The sequence below is a fragment of the Silene latifolia genome, chromosome 10, assembly GCF_048544455.1.
Source record: "Silene latifolia isolate original U9 population chromosome 10, ASM4854445v1, whole genome shotgun sequence".
Taxonomy (NCBI): domain Eukaryota; kingdom Viridiplantae; phylum Streptophyta; class Magnoliopsida; order Caryophyllales; family Caryophyllaceae; genus Silene; species Silene latifolia.
In genome coordinates this window covers 149,682,426-149,695,987 of record NC_133535.1, presented here as the reverse complement: position 1 = coordinate 149,695,987, position 13,562 = coordinate 149,682,426, and the positions used below count along the sequence as shown (strand labels likewise).

At 34.4% G+C, this 13,562-nt stretch overlaps 1 long non-coding RNA gene across 1 annotated transcript; it reads left to right on the top strand.

The window, feature by feature from the left end:
- Window positions 1–6,668: 6,668 nt before the first annotated feature.
- Window positions 6,669–7,775, top strand: LOC141609324 (uncharacterized). The gene is made up of 2 exons (XR_012527356.1): window positions 6,669–7,050; window positions 7,278–7,775. It is a non-coding gene; the product is annotated as an uncharacterized LOC141609324 (long non-coding RNA).
- Window positions 7,776–13,562: the final 5,787 nt, after the last annotated feature.

The window sequence follows — 13,562 nt, the reverse complement described above, 5'->3', positions numbered from 1 at the left end:
ATATATACAAATACTATATATACGGAGCACTATATATAAATTGCATGCACCAAACAAACTTTTTTGATCTGATTCAGTTTTAGCGCATGCTTAGATATTCTTTTTATTTGTATAGATTTAACTTTACATAAGCATGTTCGGTGTTACGTAGCTAAAAATTACATTGTGTGTATTTATTGTGCTCTCGCATGTTGAATCTTTAACAACTTTTTAGAGTTATTATTTGTACTAATTGTGTTTGTGTTGAAATTTCAGGCACGAAAAAGATTAAGAAGATTGTTGAACTCATGAATGGAAAATAATGAAATAATCTATTCAGAGGTATGGTCTATTTTGATACATGAATTCATATTTAAATGACATTATTTTTCTTAAACTTAAGACGGGTCAAGTATATATTATGTATTTATATAATAAAATACACATGCGGTCTAGGGAGAGATTTATTGATTTTGATATTGATGTACACAATTATCCTTGAGCTATTTTTCCAGTTGCAAAGCTTGAAATATGTACTCTTTTAGGAGTACCTTGCAAATATCACATTCGTTTTTTTTATTTGGTAAAAAAAAAATGGTCTTGCTCTAATTGCATATTTGACAGGTTGATTGCTATGTATCTATGACAAATTAATTTGTCATTAATAACCATGTTTTGTTTAATTCCACTCATTTATGAGGATTATTTTAATTAAAAATAAATAAATAATTGAAACGGTGTACCTTTTTTCTATGGGATCGACTCCTTAAGCATTATCATCAGCCTTTTGGCATTGATAAATAATTCCCATGCAAGTATCTTTTTTGTCTGTATCGTTATCCGCTTTTTTTAGCGAGACAAAGAAATTAAAAGAGTTGTCACTTTATAAATTGTTATTTTTCAGTTTTTTGACACAGTTTTAGCCAGTCTAAAATATTGGAAATTTATCACTAGGAAGAGTTCATTTTTTAAAGACTTTCATTATTATAAACTATTTACCCCACGATTTAATAATCAAATATAATATACGTTTGTTAATTTTATTGATATAAGTATATTGATTTTATACATATTGATTCAAGAAAAAAGAATGTGCATTACAGTTGACTACTACAAGAATCCGGTGACTTATTAATAAAAATTCCAGAAGAAGATGAGTAGAAGACCATGTTAATTTAGACCAATAAAACAAGTGATTTACAAGTGCTAGCTTTTTATAGTTTTTCACGAATGATTCAACCCATTAATACAAGAGTCGCACGAATACGAACGTCGTCCATAAAGAGTTATAACAATTGCTTTTTGTGACCATGTGTAGATTATTACTAAACAACAAAATATCAATTCAAGTTTCAAGTTTACAAACGCTAAACACGACGTCATTCGTTTTCTAGAAAATATACGGTTCGTCTCAGTTATTTGGCCTTTTATATTTATTGCAAGAGATATTTTAATGAAGGACTATTTTCACTTTGATATTCTGAGGTTTGACCTAATTCCACTTTGGTGCTCTAAGGTTTGGACAACTTCCTACTTTGGTGACTTATACATAATATTTAATATTAAAAATAATATTTTGAACCTAATAAATCAAGTTTTTTTGCAATATTATGTTGATTATTCTATTTTATATGTAATATAATATCCAATTTTGCATTTTATTTTAATGAAAGTATAAGTAATTAAAATAAAAGTTAATTATTACATATTTTAGGTTACCAAAATAAAAGTTTATTTAAAACTTAGGTCACCAAAGTGGGAGGTAGTCCAAATTTCAAGGCACTAAAGTGAAATTATACAAACCACAAGATAATAAAGTGGAATATTAAAGTAGAGAAGTGATTAGGACTTGGAAGTATATAATAACAATTTCAAGAAGAAGTTATTCGTACCTCAATTGCATTAGCTACCTAAGGATGAAAGATTAGCACGATCTGCATCTAAAGTTTTACACGAGATAGATAAAATCAAATTACAAATAAATTAAATAAAACCCCTAACTTCAAAGTAATATGTTTAATAGGGCTAACCTACAATCGCTATTTGGCGTATTGCCTACAAGTTTTAAAGTCAGTTCAAAAAAATTAAGTACAAAAAAACAGGTATTTAGAGTATAAATACATTATCATAAGATATTACAAATCGGTCCGGGCATTGCCCGGGCATTAAATCTAGTATATATATAAAAAAGGCTTTTTTCAGGCAATTCTAGAGACTCCAAGTTTTTTGAAACACTCTAATTATAATAATAATATTGATCTAAAGAAAATAATAGAATTTGTAAATATTAATCTAAAAAGATAACTTTTGTTTCATGGAAACTTTATCTCTTAAAGATAACTTTTCTTTCATAGAAACTTTATCTCTTAAAATAAAAAAAATCATTGAAATGTATATATAAATACTCTTCATGCCTAACATAATCAACACGGCTCTTCCTTCTCTGGCAAGTTCTTCATCAGCCTCCTCACATGTTTCTACAAAAGCATAGTAACACCACTTGACATGTTCCGGAAGTTCTTTCGCAACATCTTTCTTCCATGGCCTACATTTCATTTAGCGTATGCCCTTAGGGCACATGTTAGAAAACCTTACTTATATATATAAATGATATAATTATGTTAGTATCTCGGCTTAATTATACCTTAAGTTCTTCTAGGGTTCCATAAGCATCATACTTATCATCCATAAGGCATACGCTTTATGGATGATACCATTATAGCTCCAAATACACCCCAGAAATTATAGCTCCAAGCAAAGCAAGATGGCAATTAAACAACAGCACAACAATTGCTCCGCCACGGTGTAAATCCATATGACTCGGACATTGAATTGTAAAATTTCCTCTACTTTTCCTATGCAAATGACAAATATTCTGTGCATATTATCAAGTTACAAGAAAGTACAGTAGAAGAAGAAGCTTACCCTTGCTGGAAAAGATCAAGATTGTGAAACCCGTGAATGTAAACAGCAATTTCATGGTACGTATCCAACATAGCCAGATGTTAGTAATTATAATCATGAGCGGTTGTGAAGGCATTATTGGGATGTATATATAAATTAGGTACGAAATTACAATGTCTATCAATAATAAAAAGGGTCACGAAAAGCAACTTCTCCAAAGTTTTGGTGTAAGAAATTCTTTTATTTCACTTTTTTTTCGTTTATATTAGTATGTATTTTATTTTATACCTTTATCTATATTCACGACGATTCCACGCAACCCCGATGTACACGCACACTACCTCTATGTCACACCAGCAACACACTTGCATTCTTGCAAGCAGGAGCTATTTCAACCTACTGCAATGGTCACAAAACTATTCGAGAAAGTTATTAAACTAATAATAAACGGTAAAAGGCGGCCTTAATGCCATGTAACGCCTAAGAGTAGTCTAAGCTAAGACAGGGCAGTGCTGTTGCCATATCAAATACAAAAGACTCCCAAAGTGCCATACTGACCTAATGACCTGCTATCGACACACAATAAAAAATACGACACGAAAATCGAGCAGGCTACATGAGCTAACTGCTAAGCCATGAAGAAAAATAAGATTATAGATATGTGTTATTATAAGAGTATGTACTCAATTAATTAACGCAATATTCCGGAAATAAGATACGTTACCTTAAGCGTATAAGCAAGGCAAGGAGATAGACGTGAATCACCGAGCCACCGAGGTTTGGCACCAAATTACAAAAAAATTACTATAAAATATTAAAAAAGAAGTTCTAATTCAGAGTGCAATTAGAGTTGTTATTCTAACCTCTAAGTCAGTGCTTAGGGATTAAATTTATTTTGTAAGTTATTGGTTTTTGTCATGTTAACTTCTCACTGAAAGTAGAAGTGCTTTAGTAGAAGAAGGATATTAGAGTTATTGAGATTGATCGGATCGTTTAGTATATACCACATTACCACGCATATTACTCTATCCTTGATTTGGCTTAGTTAGGTTAATCTGAACATATCTCAAACACATACACACACAAAAGATAACTATTATAGGACCATATTTATACTTTTGAGTTCAAGTTTTAATTGGCTGCGTAAATTTCATATTTCCATCTTTAGTTCAATCCAATCCGGCCCAAGCCAACCATACTAATAAAATAAATAGGATACTCATCTATTATTACAAAATGTTATAATATCCGTGCAACGCACACTCTAATTATAATAATAATATTGATCTAAAAAAATAACAGACTATTTAAATATTAATCTAAAAAGATAAGTTTCTTTCATGGAAACTTTATCTCTTAAATTAAAAAATATTATTGGTATTGTAAGGCAAAGCATATAGGTATTTAATACTATTTTAATATAATTGTAATCTCATTATCAAAACATCTGTTAAATAGCTAATTTAATTATATATACATATATACAAATATTTCCCATAGCAATATATATTGTGCAACTATTTATAGTCATACCAAATTTAAGTACCATATAGTGTGTAACTATTTTTAGTCATAACAAATTTTAGTACCCGTGCAACGCACGGGCGCAAAATCTAGTTATCAACATGGTGAAGTGGGAGAGTTGGTTTTTTTCTGCACTCTTGTACAAACATTAAACATACAATTAGATGCAAAATATACCACAGCTCATACCATGTTTTTTTTAATTATTCTCTACTATTTTTCAATCCATATTTCCAGTGGAGCCAAAGACTATTACTCTTTGGTTCTGATTATGATGGAGTACAACAAAATGGCTCACTAAAGTGGTTGCGCTTCTTTCTCTTGTGAAGTAGCAGTCCGTCGATGCAGTTCGCGACGCAATTTTCATCTTGGGCCATTCAGAACAGCCTCTTTGTGTTTCTAACACAAGGGGAAGGCTGCGTACATCCGACCCGCCCTTACCCCACAATTTGCGGGAGCCATTGAGGCACTGGGGTAATGTTGTTGTTGTTGTTGTATTCTCTACTATTTTCATTTTGGGTATATAATATATAACTTGTAGAAAATTAGTTTATTTAGGGCATTTCTGTGAATCTTGGAGATAAGTTCCTTTCCATCTCATTTAGTTAAACTGGAAAATTTGGCTCTTTCCTTGATGTAATTCTAACCTTTTTCTAAAGAATTTGTAAGCACCTGAAATTTAGGACTTTTTGGAAGCTGAACTTCCTTATAAAGAGAAGCTACTGAACACTAGTTACACATAAGATGCAACGTTTCATTTTACACGAGTTATATATGCTAGTGACAGCGGAGTAATTGATTTTCATTAAACCGTATTCATGTTATCTGTAAACATGAGAGTGACATGGTTACCGGATTCGCTATGAATATGTCCCTGCCAATTTGCGATTCGCTCTTATAGAATGTGTGTTATATGTATTTTCAGTAACCCACATGATAAAATTCGCTTTTTAACAATTCGCGATTTGTAGGGTACCGAGGGAATTCGGTAACCATGCATGAGACCACTGTGCTATTACAGTTGCAAACAAACTGCACCGAACTGCGTTGACCTACCTTTTGGCTTGTTTAAACATAGTATACACTTGAGAAGTTGAGATTATATAAATGCTGCCTTCGAATATAATGTCTGGGATGTGTCAATATGCAATTTCAAGCTGTTGAGGTTTCTTCAAATGCAGTGCAATTATGCATAGCTATTTTCTTTATTCTAACCCTATAGAATGTCTAATTTGCAGACTATAGTGTTCTTAGAGGATTTATGGTTCAAAATGCAGCGAATGAAGTATCAGAAGCAATAGTAGATAGGAGGCAAGAAAACACAATTGTTGGTAGCAATTTTGACAAAGCAGGTACATAATTCACCTAACCTAACGCCCCGACGCCAAAGATTGCGGTTGCTCGTAGTAAGATATTATTAGCTACTGCATAGGTCCCTTTTGACTTTGATAAACTTCGACCTGTGGTAAAGTCACAACTCACAAGAGATGATACTCATGACGTCAGCATCAAATTTGCCCTCGTGGCTCCCTTTACACCAAAAAAAATACGCCCTCCGTCCCAATAAATAGTTATCTATTGCTTTTGGCACAAAAATCAAGGATAGAAAAAATTGAAAAATGGATGATTTTGGGCCACACAAAACACAACTCCACCTTTCGCGTCGAAGGTGGCCTACAAAAACCTACTAGAAATAGAAATAGATAACTATAGAATAATAATACACCCAAAAATAGAAATAGATAACTTGTCACCGAGACGGAGGGAGTAGTAAACTTTGACCTTCAATGGAATGGAGTTTTGAGTATTTGGTTGTGGATAACGACCAAATAAAGTAACGTGACTCACTAGCCTGGCTATACATCATTCATTTATAAAATCGTTGTATCATTCGATGCAATTCTTGATGCAGTTTGTGCTGACTTTTATTTTGGTTGCCTTCTAAATGTAGCGCAAGAAAGAACGCACCCAAATCCAAACTACCCTTCATGAGAGATGTGCAGACTCCAGAGTTTGAACGAAGTTGTATCATCGATGAGAACTTTTTGACTTGTCGGAAAATTCTCGAGCCATGTCATGCTTTTTGGAAAAAATTACGAAAGTATAGATGAAGATGCCTTTCACTCGAGAAAAAGTGCTAGAATCTGCAGGAGATGAATCATCTAGTACATCCATCCGATATCAAATTGTGGCAGACTTTGAGGATCCCACCATCTTCATCGAAAACAAACAATATTGCCATGAGCGTTCTCTCTCGGTGGAGAAGCTCACCCATAACTCCTATTACACGGTCAACAGGACTTAAATTCCAGGACTTTGGTTCAGGAAGCAAGCACTTTGACATGACAGAAGATGACACCCCAAATGTATTGAAGGATTCCTCCACTCAGCCTAAATCCGTAAAAGTGAGCTCCCCAAACAAAAAGCGCATTTACGCCCCTCGCAACCCTGTAGATTCCTCGGGGTCTTTAGGAGATGATTCTCCCCTTCCAAATCCCATAGACTCTGCTGGATCCCCGAAAATTTGCCCGATTTGTATTGCAGTCTTTGCCTACATTCTCATCGCTTACACCATTTTCAAAGAAACAGCAGTGAGAATAAGTGACATGAAGTGTTTGGCACAGAAATGCCAGATCATACCAAGTGAGTTTCCTGAATCATTATTGTTCACCACCAATTCTCATATAAGAGTCTCGTAATAAAATTAACATGATAATCCCATATAAGTATATAACATGCATATTCGTTTCTTTTGGTTTTTAACGGGTATAACTGCTTTTTTTTTTTTTGTCAAATATGTCGGTTTCTCATTATGTGAGACAGTCTCCAAGAGACTAATTGACATATTTTGAACATATGATCTGATGCAGAAAGTCATGCTCTTATTTTATCAAATCTTGTGGCGTGCTTCCCTAGGTATGCAGTTCATACCTGTGTGTCTATTTATAGGCTAAAGATACCCAAATGTTGTTGGGAGGGCTTGACACCAGTACTATGATACCGTCTACAATTTTGCTTTGAAACTGACCATCTGGCCTTTTGCTGACAAGTTGTAACAAGCTCTTATGAAGAAGTCCCAACATCCAGCATTCAGAAGAATTCTGCCTTTATCAGAAAATTAATCTCCTAGTGAGATAAGTCACAAGATGTAGTTCATCAGTTCAGTTTCCCCCCACCACCAATAGCGTCTTCAAAGTTACGCAGTCGTTTCCCATTCAATAGATCAAAAGCAGTTTGTTGTATCCCACATTTTTTAAAAAAAAAAACCAATGTTACTAAATTGGCCGTACTGTTTCCCATTTAGCAATGTGAGCGTGAAACCCATGACATGATCTATTCTTTGATAATACAAATTATTGACTCTTGCATATCGAGCTTGTAATTTTAAAAACCGGGTTGGTACTTTGATAATACTTAATACGGTTTTGCTCGACCTACTATGCATGTATCGTTCCAAACATATTATGAGTGGATGGTTACTCAATATCAAAACCTAGGAAAAGGTAACTCATGTTTGCTAGAGTAGCCTAAAATGTGCAATACAAGGAATTTTAAGCAATGTTTGAAAAGTGGTATGTACAGATACACAAATTCTTATTTAAAACGAAGGTATCCAAATACCATACCATTTGCATAGATAAGACAAAAAGAAAATGTCCAAACGAAGGTATCCATGCAAGTTGTGTGATATTTGACTTGTTTTAATCTTTGTGAAAATGGATATATATATCCGTCTTAAGAGAGACTTATTGTGACAGATATTGTTCCTTTCTTTCAACAAATTGAATTTGTACCCAACGTCGCCTCCAAGATTAAAGTAACCTAAAATGTGCAGGACCCCATCACTTTGATGTACCACGACAATTTCTCCCATATGGCACTCGGCTTCCCTTGACAAACTGTCCGACGATGACTTCACTGTCACTAAGCGCTGCGACCTGGTAGCATTTTTTTTTAAGGCAGAGGGGAACCTTTCCCCTCGGGAGTCAGGACCTTGATGGAGAAACACTGGTTATAATTGGGCCATTTATGGGTAAAGCAAGGCACGCCTATTAATACAGGTAGGGTCAATTTCACCTAGTCGACTTTGGCTCCCTTGTCGTGTATCCTGCAACAAACCATATTGTCATTATGTGACCCATCTCAACTTTCATCAAGTGGCACGATGAGAAGCAACGACTGTAATAAAAATAAAAACAAAAACATTAAATCTTAATTCTCGCGAATGGTAAAACACACTTTTTACTACTGGGGTCTTAGCATAACATTAAATCTTAATTCTTCCGAATGGTATAATTCTGGAGAAAGTGAATCTTGTGATACATTATGTTGCTAAAATTTCATGTTTGTTAGTCAAAATATCTAAACACAATGGCAGCAGATTTAAGAAGTACAGTATCATTTTACTTTGTTCACGTCATTTAATCTTCAAAACAGTTGCGTTTTCCCGGACCAAGCTTGAAACAAGATTCACAAGATTAGAACACAATGACTTCCACAACTACTACTAGCCCATTGACGGTTCTCTCAGTGCCAATAGTAGCCACTACTAGCACATAAATAATGACTATCGGCATTGGAACTGACCATCTTAGCTAAATGCATAAAATATTAAAAACTGACCATCACAGCAACAATCAAAACCTACAGGCTAAACCAATGTTTCTACAGCGGGGGCTGTAACTATAAGTCTACAACTACCTGTGTACAATGTGCGGAAGTTTTTAGCAGTCTTCGGAACATCAGAAAATAGCTGCAAAAAAGATACTGACTAATGATACCTATAAGGTTTCTAACAGATAAACCAGATATACAAAAGAGACAGGAAAGTATAACGCAGTTGAAAAAATGCAGTAAATGATCAGAGAGCATGGTGAATAGGTGATACCTAAATCATAAACAATCCTTTCAAAAGGATCTTCATAGATAGAAACGTCAAAGAAAACAAGTGCGTGTTCCTTTTTTGGCCATCTTCGTTTCACAGCTTGAAATTTAAGAAAAATATCTTACAATCTGTTAACAAAAAGAAAGACATCAAACATAACAAAACTTGAGAAAAACGTGCATCCTATATTAAGCAATAAGAAGCAAACAACATCCAGCATTCAGAAAGTAGGCAAGATTCCAGACAATTCCTCCAAACTATCAATCTGAATACCTATGTGAATACCTATGTGTGTCATAAAAAATGCAAAATAGTGCCAAGAAGTATTAAAATCATTGCAACGTAAAATGATAAGAGAGGAAGACACTGAATAATATAAAACCCGGTAAGAGCCAAGAGGGGAAGGTGGATAATCAGAGACGACGATAGCGATACAGTGACCGAGAAGAGAGAGTGAGAATATAAAAAGGATCCTGATAAGGATAATCACCTCTACTTTTAAATTACAAACCCCTCGAGTGTCTGGCCTATCACAGCAATCAATGTTTGAAATGACATTTCTAAAAAAAATAACGATGAACAATAATTTTATGTTCTAAACCTTTCTCTTGAATGAGTAGCAAGATAATAAAGAGGATCAACAAATGTGTAAGTTTGGAAAAGTTTATACATAATTCAGTTTCTTTGTTCAACATGATGATTCTAAACTCTCAAACCATAGAACAGTTAAACAGAAAAAATTAGTGAAAAACTGATGTGGCAGAATCTTAAGACTTTGGTGAGTCTGATGATAATCTGACCCTAATACTTTACGACCAAATTCCTCTTTAGTCGTATCAAATTCCCAATTAAACTGTCTACTAAAACCCTAATTAGTTTCCATCACTCGAAATCATTTTCATCGATCAATTATTTCAACAAATCAACGCCGACTGCGATATCTGAATTGTCGTGATTGAAATACTAGCGCGGAAGACAATTAACCCTAATAATTGAGCATTCTCATCGATTCAATTATTTACGTCGGTTTGGAGCTTTTGTTTCTGAAGTTCGAGCTCAAAATTCGTCAATTTGTCCAATTCATCGGCATACCTGAGGCGCCGAAAACCCTAATTTTCTGGTGACGTATCTTTACTCTCTTTAATTCGTGATTTTCGTCGTATTTTCTCCCTGCTTTAGAATTTAGAATATGGAAAAAATGTTTAATGTTAGATCATGAAAATAGTTTATACTTTGTATGTGCAAAATATTTAATAAAAATCAGACTTAAATTTTACGGAAAAAATGACAAATAAACTTCATGTTGCGGTCCTTAACGGAAAAGTTTCAAATTACGAAAGTTGATCAAATCCTTCTGTTACTCTTTAATCCAAAATAATTGGTGCAATCTCTAATAAAAGGGTAAATTAAACCATAAACCAAATTCTGATACAGAGTAGTGTTTATTGGTGCATATGCACAACGAAAATCTTACAAATAAAAACATCAAAATAATATGTAAACTATAAACTTATAAGGGGATTGTGAGGTTGAATCAACACAGTTACACAGGCGATAGTTAAAACATTCAATTTTCTTCATGCAGACGTAATGCCTTCCGGGAAGGGTTCATTGTCAGGGTCCGATGAAAGAAACTTCCGACATGCATAGAGTACGGCTGAATGGAACCTATTTGGATTGTCTATGAACACAAAATGCCCTGCCTGTAATTTAAACAATTTCCATTTGTTTATTTTCCCAATTTTATTCTAGCATCATAATTTAGAGTATAAAACCGATCAGCTTAAGCTTTTGCTTGAGCTTTTGATTGAGATGGTTTCTTGACGTACAGTACATCATTAACAGTCAAAGAGAAAGATAGGATAGAGAGCGAGAGAGAAATTAAACCTGAGGAACTCTTATGATTTCGCATGGGACTTTCATATGTTTACGAGCTTCTTGAGCGCCTTGGTATTCCATCCAGTCATCATAACCATAAATAAATGTGGTAGGAACTTTCCACTCTGATGCACTGCATTCACAAAACCGTGAGTATTGGCGGGATGGGGTTGAGTCGGAGGAAGGTGATTGTCTGATTGAAAACAACAAACCTGTGGAGAAGTGGTTTCCTTGCATATGCTCCAAATGAGAATATGTATTTTAAGCAGAGCTCTCCACTACCCTTTGCTGCTAATGTATGGTACGCGTAATCTGTATAACAAACAAAAATGTTCGAGGTTTATTTGTCAGTTATAAGTTTGTAGCCATAAAAGAGCTTGTTTGAACGAAGTTTACCAGTCATTAGTGTCGACTCCTCTTCAGTTAGCATTTTGCCATTTTCATCTGAACCAAACCGAGAAGTGGTGTATTTACGAACCAAATTTGGTCCCCAAGGCCCTAAGCATCTGCATAAAAACTAAAATCAGGATTTCGAAAACTAAATAGAATAACATAAAGAGTAATCTAATTTACAGAGTTTGGATGATGCATAGAAAGGTGTCCTTATTACAAGATGAATCTTCTCAAAGTATCGTCTAAATCCTCGTGGCTGGCATTTTGATGAACGATAAGAGAAAAGGAAAAAAGGAGAAAACAAAATACCTCAGAAACTTCGAAGGAGTGAAGAAGTTAGACTCCCAGAGATAGTTTAAGACAACTCCTTTCCATGATTCTCTAAATTTTCTGAGAGGATCTGATATTTCTGATTCTGCTGCAAATCCTACCGGTCCAACTAAAATCAAGCGCTGGACATGCTCAGGGTACTACATAAACATATTTATGCATTAACTAATTAGATACAAAATCGAGTATAATTGTTCTACTGAATATAACACTAACAATGTGACAACAGAAACCTTGAGAGCATATTTAGAAGCAATGTAACCCCCAAATGAATGCCCGAGAAGAATGAAACTGTTGAGTTTCATGGCTTTACGCCATTCCTCCAAAGAATCGATAAACCATGCTTCAGATTCTGCAATTGTGATAACAAAACAAAAGGCGTTAAAGAAGTGCCGCAGAATTTCAAGTAGCCTGCTTGATCCACCCCAACTGCAAGGCAAGAGAGTTGAATATGACAAGTAAATGATTGCTAACCTTCTGTACTTTTGCATGTAAAATCAGGCCTGCTTGATCCACCCCAACTGCAAGGCAAGAGAGAAAACACAGAAATTTTAAATCGTGCAATCGGACTTAACTTTCAAAACCATCAATACTACACTGGACAAGGGCTTGCTTACCCAAGTTGATCAATTGCAATAACCCTAAATTGACGGGCTAATGCATCAAAATTACGAAAGAAAAAGCCTTGAGAGGCACCGTATCCATGAACCATAACCATGGTAGGGGCATCATCGTTGCTGTCAAAGGTAACAGTATTGATAAACCTAGGCTCATTGCTTACAGACCGAAACCAACTTACCTTCGAACCTGGCGGTCCTGAACCTATATTCACTTGCTCTACCACAAAAGGTGTCCTGAAAAAAAATAAATAAAAAATCGTGTTTATAATAAATCAATTATAATATCTTACTAACTTAAAATTCTAGCTATGATCAGAATCGCTCATGACTTTTTGGATGATAAGACCATAGAATCGCAAGTTCGAATTGTGATTTTGAGAACCCTCATGTACTTTTGAGTTCGACGTGATACCCTTACTTTTTAAATATCAAAAACTTGATGAAAATTTCGTAAAACTCTAAATGATCTAATACACTTCTTTTAAATGTTTAATTTATGCTCTTATGATTGATTTTTTTTGGCAATAATTTGTTGAATCTTCGCATAAATACTGTATATTCAATAGTTAATACGTTTTTTTTTTACAAAATTTATTGGTTTAAAAACTCTAATTTTAGTAGTTCGAGTTTACAACTACTTGTGATGTTGGAAAAAAAACAGAGTATCACGTAAAACTCGAAAAAAAAAGCGTATAGTGAAAAACCAAAACATTAAATAATTATAAAAATAATGGAAGATAGCTATACTTGACGGTAGAGAGAAGGCGTTTTTCGGAAGCGATGATGTGCTCGGTGGAGGTAGGAATCCAACGGAGGAGAGCAGGCCACGTCCATTTTCTACAACCTATTGATGAATTCGACATCGTTTTGGTGTTTGTAGCGGCTACGGTTTCCGTCATTATTTTTCTACTAGCTTGTAATTGTGTCCACCGTACTATCTTACTCATGCGCAAAGAAAAGAATACCCGTGATAAGGAGATTATCGTAATGTATAAAAATTGAATTGGAAAAATAAATTGGTGGAGTTGATTTGTTGTGAGTGAGAAAGG